Here is a 21,430-nt window from a genome sequence, read left to right as displayed (position 1 = left end):
AAAGTCCAACAATTTAAATGCTAATCTCATCCAAAAACATTCTCACAGAAACATCCGGAATGGTATTTGACCATATATCTGGGCACCATGGCCTAGCCAGTTGGCATATAAAATTAACTATCACATCCTCTAAAAGTGGGTCATTCTCCTACAAAATGTATAGGGTGGGGAAAAGAGAAATAGAGCCTCAGAATGTTAGCTTAAGATGAGTGGATACAGTAGACTTCCTCAAAGTTCTCTTTGACCCCTCCTGACGAACTGCTCGTGAACAGGGAAGTTCAGACAAATAGGCAGGCGCAGGGCGCCAAGCATTTTCTAAGGCTCAAGATTTGCAAGCTGTGCCTCCTTCTTGAATTCCTCTTCAGATGGGACCATAGCAGATTAGGTAAGTTTTGTCAAAAGGAAGAGAAGTGGAAAGAGCAAGTAACTCCATCTGCAAGAATTACTCTGTGCTGACCTCAATTTTACAATACTTTAAAAAAATGGTATGCTGTCTCTTTATTAAAAATAATAAAGATGATAATTAGGAACTTGGAAAAATAGTTAAAACAACACATTATCACATCTATAAAAATGCTGATGTTAAAACATTACATATTTAAAGAAAAATTGAAAGAACACAAAGGTATGCTAATGAGCATGCGATTTCTTTTTGGGGTGACGAAAAATTCTAAAATTGTGGTCATGGCTGTGCAACTCTGTGAATATACTAAAATCCATTGCATTGTACACTTTAAGTTGGTAAATTGTAAGACACGGGAATTATATCTCAATAAAACACAACAAAAAAGAGAACACAAAGAAATAAAAAAGTTTGTTATAGTAATGTTGTAAAATTCTGGGGAAAATTTTCTTTTAACTTTTGTGCAATAACAAATGATTCTTTTAATCTAGGGGAGAGGTTCTTTGTACTACTATAACTTTAGTCATCCCTATTTCTTTTTTTCTTTCTGCATATTGCACATTGTTGCATAATCTTTTTGTGCATATTATGTAAAAAACACAAACTTCCATTGTTTCTCTGAATAATGTATGACATTCTTAAGTTAATTAGAGAGGATGATGATGTACACATTTTATGGGTCTCAGGATTTATGGATTTGTGGGTCTCAGTTTTTGATATTTCCAAACTGGCTTTCTTAGAAAGCAAGAAGAACCAGCCACCAAAGTAAAATATTATAAAGAGAAACAAAATATTATTTTGTATTCTCTCCTCCTCACATCCAAAGAGGAATCTATTTCAGAGCCCATTGAATAAATGATGCCACGCTCTTAAAATTAATATGTGAATTTCTCTCAGAAGATAGGAACAAGCCTTGTATTTAGCAGTGAAGGACACTGAACAGTATTTTTAATGTCTGGGCAATACCAGGGTTGTGAAGAGAAAGAAAAAGGCATTGCATCCTGCTTCTTGCCTCCAAACTGATTGAACACTCCTGCCCTTTCTGCTCTGTGCAAGGGGTCTTTTGGTTCCCTGTCTCTGGTTCTTCTCAGCGGGTTCATCATCAATCAAGTGTTCTGTTTGCCCAACACGAGCTGGTTGAGCCCAGCTTGAGAACTGCTTTGGAGAAGATTGTGTGGATGTAATACCTTTTTTACATTTTTTTGCAGTATTTTTTACAATTTGCAACATCAGGCACACAAGGAGAGGAGTAAGAGGCCCAGTAGGGCTGCAGACTGGCAGGGAAGGCCAAGAATGGAAGGGTAGTCCACTAGGATAACAGCGAATAAAGGCAGACAACAGGAAGATGGTAATGAAATGTTGGGCTAAGATGAATGGGAGAGGGATTGACGAAGGAAGGATGGGATGAGGGAGGGATGGTGGTGGAAGCCGGTGTAACCAAGGGGAGGAAAGAAGGAAGAAGCAGGACAGGCAAGGGACCTGGTCACTGCGGAAGAGGCGAATAAGGCCGGAGGGCTAGCCTCGGAAAGGTGGTGGTGGGTGGTGGTGGAGAGAAGAGGGCGTGCTCAGCGCATGCGCTGGAAGCACACTGCGGCGATCCTGGAGAGGCAGTCCTTTACTGGCTTCAGCGGTGCAGTTGCAAGCGCGGCTGGTCGTCTGTCCGTTGCCACCTTGGCCTGCTGCTGCCACCCTGGCGACGCGAACTCTGTGCCGCTGTGCCTCCACCCTGTCTTGGGACGGCCGGCGCTAAGAATTCTCGCTACGACAGTCGATTCAGCCAGGAGGTAAAGGAACGACGTAGGGGAAGAACATAGAGGGTGGCGGAGGGAACTCGTGCCAGGGAGATCCTTAATTTGTGTGTTCTCCCGGTTCACGAGAGGAAAAAATGGGGGACAGAACGGGCCTCAGACCTTCCAGAGGATGTTGAGCATTTACTTCTCATTGTGAAAGGAATGAATACAGACTCTTTTCCTCTAACCAAGGTTGAGGCACCTGAGCGTCGGTCTTTCTCCAAACGTTCCCTGTTTTAACAATTTTGGAGTTCTTCGTATGTAGCAGAAGGTGTAAAGGGCGGGGCCATAGGACCAGGCTCATCCGATTATGAGAACTTTCTTTGCCTTTGTTCAGGGTGGAGGGTCTTATTACGGAGTCCGAGGGTACTCGGGGTGGATTCCATCTAGACATGGCAGCGGCTCGGATCACCTGCAAAGCCGTCTTTCCCGTACTGCACTTCCCTAGTTTATCAAACCTACCCCCATTAGGGAAGGCTGGTAATGGCTCTCCTTGAGCATGGGGGCACAACTGTAGCGAGAAACACGTCCCGATGTCATCAGGCATGTGTATATAAAAAACGGAGGGGGGAGGACAGGCGCAGCGCGCATGTGCATTTGAATGGCTGGGGAGGCGCGGCGCGGCGCGGCGGCGCGCAGGTATATCTGAGGAGGCCTGACGTGAGGGGGAGGGGCCTCCAGTGGGGGAGAGCGGGAGGGACGCGCGCGCGCAAGGCTCGGGGAGGAGAGGGGGTCGAATGCGCATTCAAGAAAGCAAAGTTGCTAGTAAGTAGTTGGCGTCAGCGGTTGGGAGGGAGCGTGAAGGTGCGCATGCGTATTTGCGACAACATTGTGACGGTTGGCTTTAAACGGCAGGAGGGAAGAGGGGCGCATGCGTATTTCAGACGGAATGACGGAGAGGGGAGGCGCGCAGTGTACGTGTAATTAAGATTGCAAAATGGCGAGGGGGGAGGTAAGTTGTCCTTGCTTGGCCATTTTGGGCTAGGAGGGCCTGCAGAGAAGCAGATCTACCTTTCTCGCTGGGTGAAGGGATCAGCTCGAGTTGAAGTTGTCCTAGGCTGTGGCCAAGTTCTCCAAAAATTAACCCAGAATCTTAGTCTCTCACTAGCCTGTCGGTAATGTGGGCTTAAAAATGCGGAGGCGATGGTGACTCTATAAAAGGTTGCGGCAGCTGGCTGTGTGTAGGAAATGCGTAAATCTAGAGTACTTGGAGATAGGCCATATTCGGACAGTACACATTTGGAGGGCTCTCTGTCGGACTTGCAGATCTTGGGCCGCTCTACGTGGCTCTGGACACATTCTTTCATCCCATCAGAGGAGCAACACAGTGGTTGGTGTATTGTAAGAATCTGCTGTTATGTTGGTCAGAAGCCCTTGATTTTCTCCCCTTGAGAATATAGGGGTGAGGATTTGGCTGTTTCTGCATGCTTGTTACACTTGGCTTTAAACCTTGGATTTGGGCAAATGGCAGTGGTGGTATGAAGGTGACCTGGGCCCATACCCTGTCCTCTAAATTATTTTTTCTGTAAAACTTTGAGCACGGTTTCGTCTAGGGGGAAGATTTTTTTTGGATAGCCGTACTGTCATGGCTGTCAGTGAGGAGCTATTGTTAGTCGCTGAAACTAATAATTTAGCACTTAGATATGTAGAAAAGGCACTGGACCCAAAACTGGGGAGACAGGTCTTTTCCAATAATCTTAGCTGTTATCTCGTGCTGGTCTTTTTCATTCTCTGGGCCTGTTTACCTATCTATAATAATAATTATACTTAAGCGGTCTATAGCGCTTAAACTACCTGCCAGATACTGGTCTACGTGCTTTTACACATGCCTTAACTCATTTAGTACTCTCGACAGTCTTATAGCAGTACCGTTGTTCATCCTTTTTACAAATGAGAAATTTGAGGGATACAGATCAAGTAATTTGTCCAAGGCCTTACATCCAGTTGAATGGCTGAGACTGGATTTTTATCCAAGTGGTATGGCTCCAGAATCCTGTGCTCTTAAACATTAGGCTTTATCCCCTAAAATGAGGGGGCAGATTTAAAGGACCCTTGTTTATGATTGCAAATTTTGTTTATAACTTACCTGTGTTGTTTAGGAAAGACCTGTTTGCTGTTTCTTATTTAGTGCATTGTACAGGGTTATGTATGTGGAGACAGAAAGTCAAGAATTAATATGGAGCCTAGTAGGGTGGCCATCCTTATCTACTCTTACTCTTGTCTTCTGTGCTTTTTGTTCTGCAGAGGGTTTAAAATGGCCGACTGCGGCACGCTGGACACACCCTTCTTGTTTTGCCTGATTTGAGACAACCGGTCATTTGCAGCAGTAGAGATTTTTTTCTTACCTATTATTAATATTTTGGTGTGTTAATAATACAGATGTCCAATGGTAAAGGAAAGGTTATTTCTTTTTTTCTTATGATAAAAGACTGAAAATGCATGGATTTTTAAAATTATTTGGTTAGGATAGATTCGTCGAAGTGGAATTACTACGTCAAAGGGTATGAACATTTTTAACACTATGTATTTTGCCAAATTTCTTCCCCAAAAGGTTGTACCCATTTTTACTCACACACTGAGTAGTGTTTGTTTAAAAAATTATTTTGTGGATAAAAACCAGTATTATTTTAATTTTGCATTTCTTTGGTTATTGATGAGTTTGGATTCTTTTTTCCTCCATATGTTTCTTAGCAGTTTTATTTTCTTTCATGTGATGTTAGTTCATGTCATACTGATTTATCTGTTGGAATTTTAGTTTAACGTTTATTATTTGTTTGAATGTGTTCTGTAAATGAAAGGTATTATTCAGATTTCTGTATTGTTATATACTCCAGGTTATTGTTTGCCTTTTAATTCTTGTTTTTAAATTTTTGATTAATAGAAGTTTGAAATTGTGGTCAAATCTGTCTTGTGTTTTGTGATTTTTCTTCCATTGTTTAAGTTTGAATAGTTCCATCAATCTAGAATTTTTGCAGATATTCATTGTTGCTTTGTCTGAGGATAAACATCGGCTATGGGAAAAAAGATCCATAATTTCACCACCCAGAGATAACCAGTGTTAATAAATGTGTCACTTCTATTCATTCTCTCTGCATTTCTGTACAGTTGATCATATATATTTGTACCATTTTATATCGTGTTTTGTGGTTAACGTTATAACATGCATTTTTTCCGTGTTAAACATTCTTTGTAATTGTCATTTAATGGTTTCATGATATTTTGTTGTGGAAAGTATTTTAAAATTTTCATGATTTTAAATTATGTAATGAATGTCTTTTCATTTAGTTTTTATTGTTTACCTATTTTGAGTTCTTTCTTTATAGAATAGAGTTCCAGAATTAGAATTATTCATCAGAAAGTTTGAACATTATAAAGACTTGCCATCATAGAGTTCTAAAAAATTGTCAGTTTTTGTACCCAGTCATTTAAATAGTTAAATTTTTTTGTTGTTGTTAAGTTTATATGTAAAAGAATGGCGTCTTTCTGAGACATTTCTCTGATTATTAGTGAGACTGGACTCTCAGATGTTAATTATTAGCTCTGATTTCCTTTTGTGAACTATTCAATTTGGGTCTGAATGTTATCAATCTGTGAGAACTCTGTATTTTGTGTTCTGTATAAGGATCTATTATCCCTTGTTATTTGTTGCAGATGACAAATGTCATTTGTTGCACATACACTCCTGGCTAATGTTTGTTGCCATTGAGTCTGAAGAAATGTTTGTGATTCCAAAGACAACTGCTACATAGAATACATGTCAGATTCTTGGTAGCCTATTTGAGATAACAGTTGTCTGTCCTTTAAATAGATAGCCATTTCTTTTTATCTTAAAAGCAAAGCACTCTTGAGTGCTGCACAGCAGTGGTGCTCCCTGGCTGTGGGTGTGGAGAAGACATGGCAACGTTTTGTCCCTAATAAGAAACCAACCTTCGCAAAACACAAAACAGTAGTCCCCTCTCCCTCATCCATTCAGGGGCTGATCTTATTTTGAATATGAGTGACCTGGGGGACGCTGTGGACAAAGTGTAATGTCCACATTTATAGATAACACTAAGCTCTTTGGGGATGTAAAATGCTAACAGGAACAAACTGTAATAACTGAGAAGACATTGTGAGTGTGGGCTGACAATTGGCGGAATAGAACAGTGTAGGTAACAGCATTGAAATGACTTTAGGGGAAAATAGTATGTTAAGCATATAAAAGAGTGACCTCAGAGACTTTGGGTCCTAAGACAGAGATCCTGGTGTAAATGGCAACAGTTTATTGATGTCATCAGCTCAATTTGCTGGTGGAGGGACAAAAGAGCCATTAAAAACCTAGGCCTTACTAAGAAGGGTATGGGACATGCTATCTTTGTACAAAACCATTTGAACCAAATGTCTAGTTGACATTAGTAATCTCCTCAAGGAATCTCTTACTGTACCACTCACTGAATTTTGAAAAGGAGGTGGGAAGAGTGTGTTACCTCTCTGTTTCATTTTTCTTACTTATAATATATGGGTGATTTAGAGTAGATGATCTCAAAGATCTTGGGAGGGATGGGCCATCTCATTCTGGTTTCCTCAAACTGGATCTGTTATTTGTGATTCAGAGAATCTGTTTAATTATATTTATTAAGTAAACCTTTCTAAATTATTATTCCCACTCCGTGAGCTATATACTATCTCTTTTATATTTAACAACAGTCCAATTTTAATTTTTTCAGTGAAGGATGGGGATTATTGGCTTTAGAGGCAGCAAGCAAGCTGTTACTTACTGTTTTTTGCCATCCAGTAACACTGGGTTAATCCAGTTAGTTGTAAGCTCCCATTTTTCAGCATTTGCTAGTTAGTCGCAGATGTTCAACTAGGCTTATGTGTGTGGTGGGGAAGTTGACAGATGTATAATAAGCAAAACAAAATGAAGCCAAACAACAGCAAAGCTTGTGTTGTAGAGGAGGTGGTTGAGATGGCCCTTTACTGGAGGCCTGTGCTTACATCTTAAGTGTGACAGACCCATTTTACATAATGCCAATGTCGAGATCCCCAAACCGCCTATGATCAGGAGTTAGGGAGAGCCTGGATATTTGAAGTAGCCTAAAAGCATTTAACCTTGGATTTCTACAATTTCTTCCTCCCCTCTTTTGATGTTACAGCCGGCAGCAGCCTGGAGCAGCACCCCCTGGAAAGAAATTTTACATCGGCCATTATAATACAACCTGATAAGTGTTACAGCACTTATCAGGTTGTATTGTAATTGTCTGTGTATATGCGTGTCTCCCTTCCTATGTATTCAGTTAGACTGTGAGCTCCTTGAGGGCAGGGACAGTGTCTTCACCTCCAGAGCCCAGCCTGGCACATTAGTAGGCCTCAGTAAATGTTTATTGGATGAATAAATGAATGACTCATCAACAAACATTTATTGTGTGCCTGCTAACGTGATCTCCACAGGCTCTGGACTGTCAACTATTTCTTCAAAATGCACGTGGTCAGAAACTTGGTATTTGTTTCTAGTTTTGTATATACCTTCTTAAGTGTTTCTGCTGAGATAATGCTATTTTTGTGTTTGGATTTCAGTCCTTGGTGTTTACAGATGTTGCTACTGCTGACAGTCTCTTCCTTGGTGGGACCTGGGTGATAGCTGCCAGATCGGGAGCCTCATCCTCACTGCCCAGTGTTTGATAAATGGTTCCTACATGTAGACTCATCCCCTTTTCACTCCTCCTCAGGTCATCCTCCAAATGGTATTCCTAGGTAGGGTTCACGTTCTAGATCAGGGGTGCACAAGTACAGCCCATGGACCGCCTGGATTTGCAATTAAAGTTCTTCTGGAACACGGCCATGCTCATTTGTTGTTGTTTTGTCTGTGGCCTTTTTGCAATGGCAGAGTTGAGTAGCTATAGCTACATCAGAGACATGGTGGCCCACAAAGCCTGGCCCTTTACAGAAAAAGATTGCCTACCTTGTTTTGGATCATCACTCAACGGTGATGGTTCTATTCCCCTCTCCACTCACCAGAGATACTTGTAGTATCTCAGAAACTCATTTATTTACCTCATTCTTTATTGATTATGACAAGTCTTTTTCTTATTTTACAGATGGGCAAGCTAGGACACACTTCAAACTAGGAGATTGATTATAAGGCCTCCCCCAGGGTCCTGCAGTCAGTCAGTTACACTGTGTCCTTCAACATCAAGTTTCAAGCTTCAACTCTCGAAATTCCTTTTGTTATATCCTAACTTGAAGCACGTGGACATACCATGCCTTAGTGCCTTATTACTTACTTGCCTCCCTCTTTCCTACACAGCTCTTTGCAGTGAAAATATGGAAAATAAGGAATTAATCTGAGATAAGGCAGAAAGGTAGGCTGAGGCAAATGTTTAGAAGGTCCGAAGAAGTGGTGTTTCTGAAATCTTGACTTACTCAGACTTCTACAGGTAGCAAGCATGGACTTCCAAGATTTTAGGGTCCTCCCCTCTACCATCCCTAATCTACCACATTGTCTTGGTAACCTGCCTGTGAGTATATTGTGGTTCATTTCACTTCATTAAAAAGTTGCAGAGCTCCAAGTCCAATGCAAGAAAGCTAGATCTGAGAAAACAAACTGGAGAGAATATTGGATATTCTCATTCTAGGAGTAAAATGAAGGGAAAGGCCTTACAGCGTTGTTGTTCAAGCTGCTTGGTGGATTTTTCCCAGCATTTTATTATGAAAATTTTCAAACATACATGCAGAAAAGTTGAAAGAATTGTACAGTGAAAACCCATATACCCACCACCTAGATGGTGCAATTAACATTTTGCTATATTTGCTTTACTGCACATTCATATGTCTTTGTTGGATAGGTTTTTAAAATATTCATGTTGTCATTCATTTGGATCTCATCTGTATCTGACCCATCATGGTGCCAAAAAATAGTTTCTTTTGATCCTTATCTGTATTTTCCAAGTTGGCATGGATGCCACTGCAGCCTAGCTGTGTATAAGCAGATCTGCCTGGGAATGAGAGTCCCAGGGAGAGAAGCCATTTTGTTTCTGGGAGAAAATGGCTTTAGCTCACTGTTGTTTACTGGAAGTAGTAGGAGAAGGAAAGAAGGAAGACCAAGTCCAGTGTGAATCCTTCTAATAATAGACTGTCCTCCACTTCATTCACTTAACCGGCTTGCGGTGCAGGTGATTTTCTGAGTGGCTTCCACTTGGTTCTTTCCTTTAAGACTTGAAGGAGAAATAGTAAAGTCACATTGAAATGCCACTGATGATATTCAGCATTAGCACAACTCCTTGGAATTTTAGCAAACGGATTTTTAATTTGGACTACTGTCTAATAATATTCTCTCAGATCTCTTCTTTTTTTTTTTTTTTTTTTTGAGGAAGATTAGCCCTGAGCTAACATCTGCTGCCAGTCCTCCTCTTTTTGCTGAGGAATACTGGCCCTGAGCTAACATCCGTGCCCATCTTCCTCTACTTTATATGTGGGATGCCTACCATAGCATGGCTTGTCAAGCAGTGCCATGTCCACACCTGGGATCCAAACCGGCGAACCCCGGGCCACCAAAGCGGAACGTGCAAACTTAACCGCTGCACCACCGGGCCAGCCCCAATTGGATCTTTTCTGTTAGCACTAGCCACAGAGTCAATTAGGAAGCACCACCAACTGAAATGTAATTCATCTTTATCATGAATATGATCATGGTAAATGTTACCTCTTTGTATCTATCTCCCTTCATTCAAGCTTGAGGACAGAGGCTGTATGTTACTCATCTTTGTAATTCTCTTAGTAATAAATGCTTGTATTTATAAAAATGCATTATTGCATTTAATACCTATCACATGGGCCAAGATTAAAAAATGTCATACTAGTGTTAGTGGGATGTGTCCACTTTGAGTGTGATCCTTTGTAGCAACAGTGTGGCAATATATTAGTTGGCAGAATAAATCTTGCATGTCCATTGACCTAGCAATTTCATATCTAGGGATATACCCCCAAATGTTCTAAATAAATTCTAAAATATTTTAAGGATTTTCTAAAAGGTTTAGGCATGGGAAGGATCAAAATGTTCATAGCAGTAAAAAATGGAAAAACTTACCTATCATAAATAGGAATTTGGATAAATTTTAGCCTATTCATGTACAACATAGGCATTAAAAATAAAAATAGTCTTGTAGATGAATATTTGATTTGGAAAGATGTACCCAGTATATTAGTTGAAAAAAAGGCTACAGAAGAGTAGTATAGTTTCATCCAATTGTTGTAAAATAAAAATTCATGTTCTTAAATATACATGAAAGTAGATGGAAGAACATACCCCGAATGTGAAACTTTCTGGGATTCTGTGGTTTTTACTTTCTATCCTTAATGTATTTCTGGAATTTTTTTCAAGAGTGTACATGTGACTTTCAAAGTTAGGCAAACATTGAAACTATTTCCATTTTGAAATTTGTTGACCTGAACAGAAGTGGAATTTTAGTGGGGTGGTGAGGGGGCTGGAACCTGGAGCAGTTTAGTTTGGAAAAGAGCTGAGTGGGGTGGAAGAAGGGAGTGGTAGAAATAGATCTCTGTCTTCAGAGAAAGGCATTAACTACCAGCTACTCTATTCTTGGCTCTTTAGTGCAGACATTTCACACATTAAGGTTTATACTTACCATTTATTTTACCGTTTATAAATACCATTTATTTACTAGGGTTTATATTACCATTTCCCAGTTAGGCCCTGTACACATTCATTTCCCACCCTTGTCCCTCTAGGCTTTAATAAGCTAAATACTTGCTAATGGCAGCAGTTGCTTGTGGATGTGCAGATCTTGCTCTAATAATGGCTGCTTTACTTTATCCAATAAAGAGATGGCCCAAACCCATCAAGGCTCCTGCTTCCTCCCACATACACACTTGGCAGCATGAATATCGCCCACATATGGTGAGAGAGCTTTCTGCCTGGATCTCATATCACTAGTAGATTATAAGACATACTTTTTTGCTGGTGGTAGATGAAACAGTTACAAATGAGCCCTGAGAAACTGCTTCTTGGATCTTCCTAGGGTTTGAAGATTGCCTGCATCTCAGTGAATAACAGGAAACCTAGTTACACTAGCTTGTGCTGCCAGCATCTAATGATAATAATTAATAGCCCGGGCTTTGTGCCATCTCTGAATTGCCAGATTTCTGGGTTGCTTTTCATGCTAAGCAGCTAGGGATTGGGAAATTTAGAGGCAGTCTGATGCTTCCTTAAAAAGAAAGGACTTTTGGGGGTCTTTGGCTTGTCCTACGTGGGTCTCAGGTCTCAGCCCCATTTCTCCTAGTGGTTGAGTCTTGGAGGTAGGGGACTAGCCAAGGGCCTGCCTAGCTCCTGTGATCCTTTTGGTAACCCAGGCAGCTGGTAAGGGAAGAGATATGTTCACTTCCTTTTCACATTTGAGTAAGGTGATTCCTGGTAGAAGTTGAGATTGTAAATGATAGACCTTGGTCCAGAGCCCAGGGTTTTGTTACCTTTCCTCATCAGTGTGAACCAAATGCCATCTGATGACTAGATAGAGGTTTCATTCACTTTTAGGGGGCTCTTTTAGTCAGGAGTATGAAATGGAGGGTCATAACTGCCAGACATAGAAGGGCCCCTGAGAGATCAGGTTTACCGCCATTCAAAGATAGGGATGTTGAGATCTAAAGAGGGGAAGAAGGACTTGCAGGCAGCTGGGGAGATCAGCATCAGAGTTTATATCTGAGTTGTAACATTTTGGTATAATTGCTTAGGGTGTCTGTACCCAAGTTATCTCATTTAAAATGGGGACAAGAATCCTTAATTGTAGGCATTGCAACAGCCTTTACCAGATAAAGAACATAATTGTGATGCAAGAATGAAATCTGAGGTCCATGGTGTGGGCTGGATGACTTGACTAAGGTGGTAAAAGTAAAATTAAAGCTAGATCTCAAACCTTGACAGTTCTATCTTAAATTTGTTTCTTCTTCCTTCTCTCTATCCTACAGGTGACACCAAATGTGATCAGAAATCATGCCAGTGGTGAAGAGGTATATTGAGTGCTGCCTGGCCCAGTGAGGCTACTAGAGAATTGGGAGAGGCTCAAATCAGCATCCTACACATGGTTATCAAACCATTGTGAAGTCTCGGTAAGTGGTCAGAGGCTTTGGTGGTCAGTGGCCCAGTTAGTGGGAAGGAGCGGGGGAGATAGTCTTAATAGGCACTAGGCAATTATTGATATTTTTGCATTATATGGAAAAAGGTCTTAAAATATTCAGACTACACTACAGAGTAATGAGCCTAACCTCTGCTTTCTCCATTCTCCCATTTTTGCAGGTGGGGGGAATTGGATTTCTTGCCCAAGATTATAGCTAGTTGGTGTAGAAAATGAACTTGAATCCAAGCCAGTAATGTGTCTTCTACCACTGCATCCTCTAGATTCCATCTAAGCCCAAGGAGGCCATATGAGACAGAAATGTTTTTATTCCATACTGAACGATTTTTATAATAGCCTCTGAGATTGTGCTCCCCTGAGGAAGGAAATTTCCATGGTGTAAAATTTTATTAAGCATAAAATCACCTGGGATGCTTGTTAAAAATGCAGATTCTTGGGCAGCCAGAAACCTTGTCGTTGGTCAAGAGCAACACTAAGACTACCTGTCACTTATATTGAGGCTTCCTGCCCAGTGGGTTCACCAGTGAGCCAGAATGAATCACTGTTGCCATGGATATCCTTGTGAGGCAGCCGGGAAGCCTTGGTAAGTTGGTGGTGGTTTGGGGGAGGGGAGTCCCCAGTTGGTGGTATGGAAGTGATGATCGGAATGCAGCACTTTCCCCCTTCCTTCAACAGATAGCTAAGTGCCAGAGACTATTTTAGATATTGAGAAAGTTCTGCCATCACGGAACTTTCATTCTTGTAAGAGTAGACAAAGGAATAAATTACCAGTAAATGCATAATGTATCGTAAATGTTACATCAAAAGTTTTTCCATTATGGTGTGAAAAATCGCATTAAAAATGGTTGGGTTAGACTAAGCAACACCTTCCGTTTTTCCCCCCACTTCCCATTCTCCCTTTTAATACCTGCCACTGTCTCTCAGTGCAGTGGAGGCTGACCAGGCTGAATATGGGAGGGTCATACATGATGAAAGCAATCTTTTTCCTTTTTGTAACCCCTCACTAGGATGAATTATGAAAGATATGTTTGAAAAGCATTTTAGAGAGTCCACCAGATCTGCCATGTGAGTGAATGTGCAACAGAAGAGGGGTGCCTCTCAGCGATTAAGGTAACACAGTGATTAAGGTAAGTAGGGTAGGAAAGTCTGGCTCTGCCCTGACTCCTGTCACGGAGGCTCTTAGAAATGTCATTTCCAGGGGCCAAAACTTTTAAAGCCTGCAGTCTATTCTATAGTACATCTTTCTCAAAACGGTTGGGATGGATTATATGCTTACCAAGTCTATGATCACCCCTTGCAGAAGAACTGAAATGGTTCCTAGGTAAACTAGGTGGCGTAAACTGCGTGTCACAAATAACATCAATGTGACAATAATTCACTCCTTTTAACGGGAGTGTCTGTTCCTTCAAACAAGACTTGTTGAGAGTTTTTTCTTAATCAGACTGTAGAGCTGTATACGTCCTGTCAAAAGCCAGCAAATAGCAGAGGCTCATTGTTTCGGTGGCAGCCAAGTGTATGGCATTTTGGATCAGTAATTTCAGAGGCAGCATGGTCTTCCAGATTGCACTGTTCTTAAACCAATTGGACTGGCATTCATTTTTGGCTCCTCAGGGGTCAGTCCCCTAATAGGCTTTAGGAAGCCACGAAATGGTTCATATTAAACTAGGCAACATCTATACTATGGCTCTTCTTGGGAGATCTCTGCAGAGGCCTTCCCTATCTTAGGCTAATAGTGCCTCCATCCAGAGTTAATACCTGAGGGCCAGATCAGTCCTTGGTATCCGTCATTTTTCATGGAAGTAATAAAGGTCACCTTTTCCCATGAGGATAGTCTTGAGATGGTGTCTTCATAGCATAATGTTCCTGGTATAGGCTCTGGAGTGTTTGGGTAGTTTCTATTGGCAGAATTAGGTAGATTAGCCTGCACAGGGAACCTGAGTGATAGAAAAGTTGGCTTTTCGCTGAGGAGAAGCCTGGAATAATCACTGATACAAAGGGAATTCCTGCATTCTGTGTTCGCCACCACAACTTATTTCAAAATGATATTGTTCACATGTAAGGATATGAATGTTAACATGCTGTTAAAAAAAGTCTTCCTATCTCTTTCTCTGTATCGGCCAAAATAGGTTGTATAAATCCGGCTTTTGCTGTCTGAACCACAGTTCTTTCCCTAAGACTTTCCTATCCCCATTATCCATCCTCTTTTCCTTTTTTGACAGCAGGTCTGCTGTTTTTTCTTTTTCTTTCTCTTTAGGCTAGTCATCATACACATAACTTTTGAAAATTTCCTTTCTAAAGTAATGTATATTAATAGTAGCACTTATCAGTTATAATTGCCTTTTATGTTTTAGGCAAGTGCTTTCCACATATTATCTCATTTTAGCTTAACAGTAACTCTGAGAAGTAGGATTTGTTCCTATTTTACAGATAATAAAACTGAGGATCAGAGAGGTGATGTCACCAGTGTAACACAGGGAGCCAGTAGTGGAGCTGTGTGTGTCACACTCCAAAGATCTTAACCACCTCACTATACCTGAAGCACTAGAATGTGGCAAGCGCATTCTTAGTCATTGGGACTTCTTGCCTTGTGGGGTCCTCGTTACTGTCTTCTGCCCAGACACAGGAGCACATGTGAGGGGTTCATTCTCAAAGGAAGATTCAGATGCCCAAGAATGATGGTGCGAAGGATGTGTAGGTCCCTCTAACTTTTAGAGATGACTACTCTGGATAGGTTGGCATTTATTTCTCTCCCACACAGCCTCTTACCATTTGTTTATCTTTTTCTTCATGCCTTTTATTATTATGCCCACCCACCTGCATGATGTCTATGTTGGACAATTTCTGTGAGGTTATCCTTTATTCTGCACCAAACTGAAAGGAATCGCAAGAGTCAGAGTCACAATTGAAAATCCCATCACTGGCAGGATGTTAATTCAGGTGCCAGGTGCATCAGGGCCTGGAACAGCCTGCTGTACAGATCAGCATCTCCCGCTGGAATTCCGTTAGCAGACAATACTGATAACGTTACTTTCTGTTCGTATCAAGTGGAAAACAACAAGAATACCTGTCAATAAATACTTTCACAAATTTTGTTGCTGGTAATGTAATAATGTCCAGACAGTTACCATACACTAGGGGTTGGCAAAGTATGGCCCACGTGCCAGCTGCCTGTTGTTGTAAATAAAGTTTTGTTGGAACACAGTCCTGCTCATTCAGTATTGTTCATGGCTGCCTTTGACACTATAATAGAGTTGAGTAGTTGCGACAGGGACCATATGGTCCACAGAGCCTGAAGCATTACCATCTGGCCCTTTGCAGAAAGTTTGCCAACTTCTGACGTAGATTAAATGTATTATGTCTACAAATCCTCAGCGCCCCCCCCCCGCCCCCGCCAATCCATTTTGTTTTCTGTGGGACTTGGATTTATAGCTGATCTTAGAAAGTATGGAATCTCACAGTAGTCAGTTTGCCTCTGAATTTCTTCCCAGTAAAATGAAGCTCGCAAAGAAAGCACATTCACAAATTGGGTCATATATACGGAAAGAACTGTGCTTTATGTGCCTCGTTGCAGTTCTGCGTTTATCCTATGTGGTTCCCTCAGTTTCTTCCCTTTTCAGGGATAAATTTTAAAATGTATTTTAAATGTAGCCGTTCTCAAGTATCCAAAAAATTGCAACTTATGTTTCCTAATTATGACTTTATCCTAATTTTAATACATCTCCCCCCTCTGTAGCATGAAAGCAGCCGTAGACAATATGGAAACAAATGGGCAGGACCGTCTTCCAATAAAACTTCATTTATAAAAACAGATAGCAGCCCAGTACAGCCCATGGGCTGTAGCATGCCATCCCCATTCTACGGTATACATACGTGAAGACTAGAACAGAAAGACTTGCGGTGATACTTAAAGCAAGCATTCAGGGTGATTTTTACTCACAATGTGTGTAATACAATAACACACCTATACTTGAATCAGCACCGGAAAGTGTCTTGTGGTCTGTGCATCATGTGCATGACTTAATAGTCATCTAGATGTTGGCTTGGGTGCTTGATAGAGTGATAGAATCTTCATGGGCCATGTTATTACCATCCCTTAGAAGAATCCTCTTCTTTGCCATAGGTCTTTCTTTGCATGACTTAGTAGTGACTTTGTCTTTATATTTATGTTATTTGTTTTTATCCTTACATTGTCAGTTCTAGTGTTTACCTTCGACACCAGCATATGTCTTCTACACCACCCATGCCTATAAGTGAATCTAATACGGAAGTTACTTTGGATATAATCACTACCTTAAGTCAAGGTAGGGGGCTGGTTTTGGTAATTTGCTATGTCAAATCTTAAATTTGGCTTTCAGGATTAGGAGGAATTAATTGTTCCGTTGATACCTCAAAATGGGATCTGGACAAAGGAACAGGTATCTCATCAAGTGAGTGATTGTTGAACATGGAAGTATTTTTCTTTGGCCTTTTTGTTGTATTTGTTTATATTTAATAGCTTCCCTTATAATGAACCTACCTTGCATTTCTAGAAGAAAATTTCTTACTTTTCAATGATTTTGAATTAGGTTTGCTAAATTTCCTATTTTAAACTTTATTTTCTATTTTATTTGATTTTTTTTCCTGTTTTGTTTCTGTGTTCAAGAGTGAGTTTTTGGTTGAGATAGCAGTCTTTGTCAGTTGTTGACGTTGGGGTCATTAATGAAATCTTTTTGCCTGATTCTTTTAAATTAAGCAGATCTCAAGTGTGTCCCATGCCCTTAAATATACTTTAATAACATCTCTTTTAAATTGGCACATAACATACCACTGCATGAATGTAAAAATTTGATTTGTATCTGATGTTTAGGCTGTAGGGGAGGAGGACATTTCCTCTCCCCAAATGTGGGTTCGTCTGGCCAGAGAACGAATTAAATTCACATGAGACAGAATAGCAAGAGAAAATTAAACAAAGCTTTATGAGGAACCATGGCCCGGGGCCTTTCTTCCCAAAGGAAGAAAGGGCACCGAAGAAGTGGGGTGCACATAGTGGTTATATACCCCTAAACGGGGTGTTTCACATGTGACTGAAACGTCCCTCCCACAATAGTCACAAGATTGCCCTGTCCGCACAGCGCTTGATGGACACAGCAGGTAATGGTCTGCTATCTCAGTGGGCGTAGCAGGAGGCAAGTCTATTGTCTTGAGCTGGGTGGTCACAGGTGAGCACAGCAGCAATAGGTTCCTAGCCTAAGGAAAGATGCTTAATCCTTAAGGAATGCCAACATTGGGAGGAAGAGGGAAGTCAGTTACAGGAGGTTACCAGACTAGCACAATAAAATGCAGATTTAAGTCCTTGCCTTTGGTATTGATTAAGAGTTTTTGGAGAGAAGGTCATCTCCTTTCTTCTTCCTGGTACAGAGAGGGAGGCACCTTTTACAGATAGAGATTTACCTTACAAATGTAAATGTGTGCTAACAAAGGGCAAGTTCCATTCCTCAGAGCCTCCTTCCCTGTCCCAGTTTATCAAAAGCCATCAGCCTCAAATAATCCTGATGCCAAAGAGACATATCTTGGGGTGGCCAATTCCAGGTCCCCACAAGGCCCTTGTTCAATTACTGTCGTTTTAATTTTGTGTAAATAATACTAACGTGGACATCCCTGTAGATAAATCTTTGCACGTCTCCATGTTTGTTTCCTAAAGTTGAATTAAATGTACAATCCCTTTAGTAGTGTATGAGAATGCCCGTTTTTTCATATCCTCACCAGTACACTATATTATGATTTTTTTTTTAAAGATTTTATGTTTTTCCTTTTTCTCCCCAAAGCCCCCCAGTACATAGTTGTATATTCTTCATTGTGGGTCCTTCTAGTTGTGGCATGTGGGACGCTGCCTCAGCATGGCTTGATGAGCAGTGCCGTGTCCGTGCCCAGGATTCGAACCAATGAAACACTGGGCCGCCTGCAGCAGAGCACGCGAACTTAACCACTTGGCCACAGGGCCAGCCCCTATATTATGATTTTTAAAAAATCTGGCAATTGCAAGGGTGAAAAATGGTCTCCCTTGATGTTTTAGTTTTATTTCTTTGATTCCTAATGGGATAAGACAGTTAAGGGGCTGGCCCCGTGGCCGAGTGGTTAAGTTCGCGTACTCCGCTGCAGGCGGCCCAGTGTTTCGTTGGTTTGAATCCTGGGCGCGGACATGGCACTGCTCATCAAGCCATGCTGAGGCAGCATCCCGCATGCCACAACTGGAAGGACCCACAACGAAGAATATACAACTACGTACTGGGGGGCTTTGGGAAGGAAAAGGAAAAAAATAAAACCTTTAAAAAAAAAGTTAAAAATCTTGCTTGGGTCTTAGTTTTGAGTTTCTTTTTTACACTGATTTTTAATCTACCATATGTTGCAGATATTTTTCTCAATTTGGCATAGAAATTGTTAATTTTTATGTAGTTCAGATATCTTTGTTTTCTGGTTTATTCTTCACTTGCATTTCATAGTGAAGATAAATATATTTTCTTACAGTTCATAATTTATTTATTTACTTTTAAATACAAATCTTTTCCAGCGGGGATCTCTTCAGAATGTTATATGTAACTAATTTTTCTAAGTGTCCAGTGCATTCAGGGTTTAGGGGGTTATAGTAAGGGTACTCGTGAGGATCTCAGCAGAGTTTCAGAGTCTTTTCTCCAGTGTCCTAATTTTTTTTTTTTTTTGAGGAAGATTAGCCCTGAGCTAACATCTGCCAATCCTCCTCTTTCTGCTGAGGAAGACCAGTCCTGAGCTAACATCCGTGCCCATCTTTCTCCGCTTTATATGTAGGACACCTGCCACAGCATGGCTTGCCAAGTGGTGCCATGTCCGCACCTGGGATCCGAACCGGCGAACCCCGGGCCGCCGAAGTGGAATGTGCACCCTTAACCGCTGCGCCACGGGGCAGGCCCCTTCAGTGCCCTGTTTTTAATGAGACCTAAATATTCTCTCTGCCTCTGTTTCTCTGTGTGTCTTAGTTTTGCTACCACTGGCCTATGCTGTCCTCTATAACAGGGGTTAGCAAGCCTTCTCTGTAAAGGGCCTGATAATAAATATTTTATGCTTTGTAGGCCATATATTGTTTCTGCCATTGTAGCATGAAGGCAGCCATAGTCAATCCATAAATGAATGAGCATGTCTGTCTTCCAACAAAACTGTATTTATAAAAAAAAAGATGGTGGCTGGATTTGGCCCATAGACTGTAGTTCATCAACACTTACAACTTCTGCTTTCATAGTTTCTGCTTAGTCATGGTGAGCTTCCTCATGTTAATGCCTCTCATCTCCCCTCATAACCTCTTTGAGCACTCTTTCACTTCATGTCTCTACTACTAATTACCTGTTTCTGTTCATATTTCACAATTTTAAGTTTCCGTGAGCACAGGTGGTACCCAGACTGGATGCCTTACATGTCATTAGTATGTCCTGGGACACGAAAGTGATTTGCCTGGCTGTCTACCTTGTTGCTTCAATATAACCAATTCCAAATAGTTACATTCCTTTTTTTTTTTTTTTAAGATTTTATTTTTTCCTTTTTCTCCCCAAAGCCCCCCGGTACATAGTTGTATATTCTTTGTTGTGGGTCCTTCTAGTTGTGGCATGTGGGACGCCTCCCCAGCGTGGTTTGATGAGCAGTGTCATGTCCGCGTCCAGGATTCGAACCAATGAAACACTGGGCCGCCTGCGGCGGAGCACGTGAACTTAACCACTCGGCCCCGGGGCCAGCCCCCAAATAGTTACATTCCTTTTGACAGTCTGTTCCTTGAAATCTAAATTTAATTGTAAGAAGTGGGCTCATTTGGATCAGTTTAAGAAATTTGCGGAACTCGGCTCTGTTGTACTATTGTTAATGAGATTCAGCTTATTTCTCTGGTTTTCTGCATGTCATCTTGCTTCTACTACCAACTGGTTTCTTCATACTCTGTCTTCCTCTGCCTCCTAGCTAGTGAATACTTATGTATTTTTCTTTTTCATAACTGAGCTTTGTAACCTCTATAGGCATGGTCTTCATTCTATCTCATCTTTCTCTCTGCAGACTGTCTGCTTCAGCTCTTGTCCTCCATGCTGCCCAGTTGTCATTCATTTGAGAACCTGATTGCCTGTGGGTTAAGTTTCCTGAGACTGTAGAGGTTAGCACTTGCTGTTTGGCTGGTCTAGGACATTTTCTCCTATTGATTGCTCTGTGCAAATGTTTTCCTTTCTTTTTATATAATCCCAAAATGCTTTAGACTAATACAACTCAGCTATCACAAGTATATCCAGAATCATTTAATTGCTCTAAACTAGAAGTCAACCCAGTCATGGGACATCCAGAAATATACCTGACCATCATTGAAAGTGACAGTCTCACAAATAACTACACATCCCTACTTTCCTTACATCTTTGAGTCTCTTTCTGCTGCTAACTGGCTTCTTCATCCTTTGTTCTTTATCCTATTGCTGATGGATAGTTTCTGCTTATTTTTAGCTTCTGATTCCTGTGCTTACTCATTGATTTTACTTGCTTTGATTACTTACTTTTACTTACGTTGATTTTACTGAAATCCTTCATGATTCTTGCATAGGCTGTGGTATGTTCTTTCATTGTGTATCTATTCATTTCAGCTGCTGAGTTTCTGTTCCTCCGTGTTTCCCCCAATTGTAAATTGAATCTAGTTTTCTCACCTCCTCCTTGTTTGGGGACAGCTTTCATGTTACCATAAGTCATAGGCTGTTGACCAGCTTGTGGATGTCTGTCTATCCTCGGAGTCTGATCCTTACTTACCCTTGATCTGACCAGCCGTGGATTCGGAGGAGGGATGGTTGGTCACAAGAATGCTTTCTCAGCCAGGCTTGCTTGCAGTATAGTTCCCTTTAGAAAGATTCTGGGCATGGGTAACTCCAGGACATGTCTACTTTATTCTCTCTGGTTTAGCTCTCTAATGCTGCGATCAAGCAGCATCTACCAAGTCTCTCAAAGTCTCACCTTCTAGTGAGTATAAAATCTAAATTCCATGATATCGCAAGCTGGTTTGCACATAACGTCTTTAAAACAAAGGGGATTCTCTACAGATTGTAGCCAATTCCCTGAATTGCATTCCTCCTGGGGGGCTGTCCTGCTTC

The 21,430-nt window shown here is 41.1% G+C and overlaps 1 non-coding gene across 50 annotated transcripts in view; it reads left to right on the top strand.

The window, feature by feature from the left end:
- Positions 1-1,947: 1,947 nt before the first annotated feature.
- LOC103543947 (uncharacterized) overlaps positions 1,948-21,430 on the top strand; it is an 85,089-nt gene continuing 65,606 nt past the window's right edge. For 8 of the 50 annotated variants that reach the window (XR_011536138.1, XR_011536156.1, XR_011536147.1 and 5 more), the window contains exons 1-4: positions 1,980-2,187; positions 12,151-12,291; positions 12,747-12,900; positions 13,325-13,427. This is a non-coding gene — a transcript (uncharacterized protein). Of the gene's footprint in view, positions 2,188-2,960; positions 3,146-12,150; positions 12,292-12,478; positions 12,901-13,324; positions 13,445-16,511; positions 16,619-21,430 lie in introns of those variants that run through there. The other 42 variants (XR_011536160.1, XR_011536154.1, XR_011536146.1 and 39 more) reach the window with 19 other exon arrangements.

Source organism: Equus przewalskii, chromosome X (genome assembly GCF_037783145.1).
Source record: "Equus przewalskii isolate Varuska chromosome X, EquPr2, whole genome shotgun sequence".
Classification (NCBI taxonomy): Eukaryota; Metazoa; Chordata; class Mammalia; order Perissodactyla; family Equidae; genus Equus; species Equus przewalskii.
The sequence above is the reverse complement of the archived record's forward strand: the minus strand, read 5'-3'. Positions and strand labels throughout refer to the sequence as shown.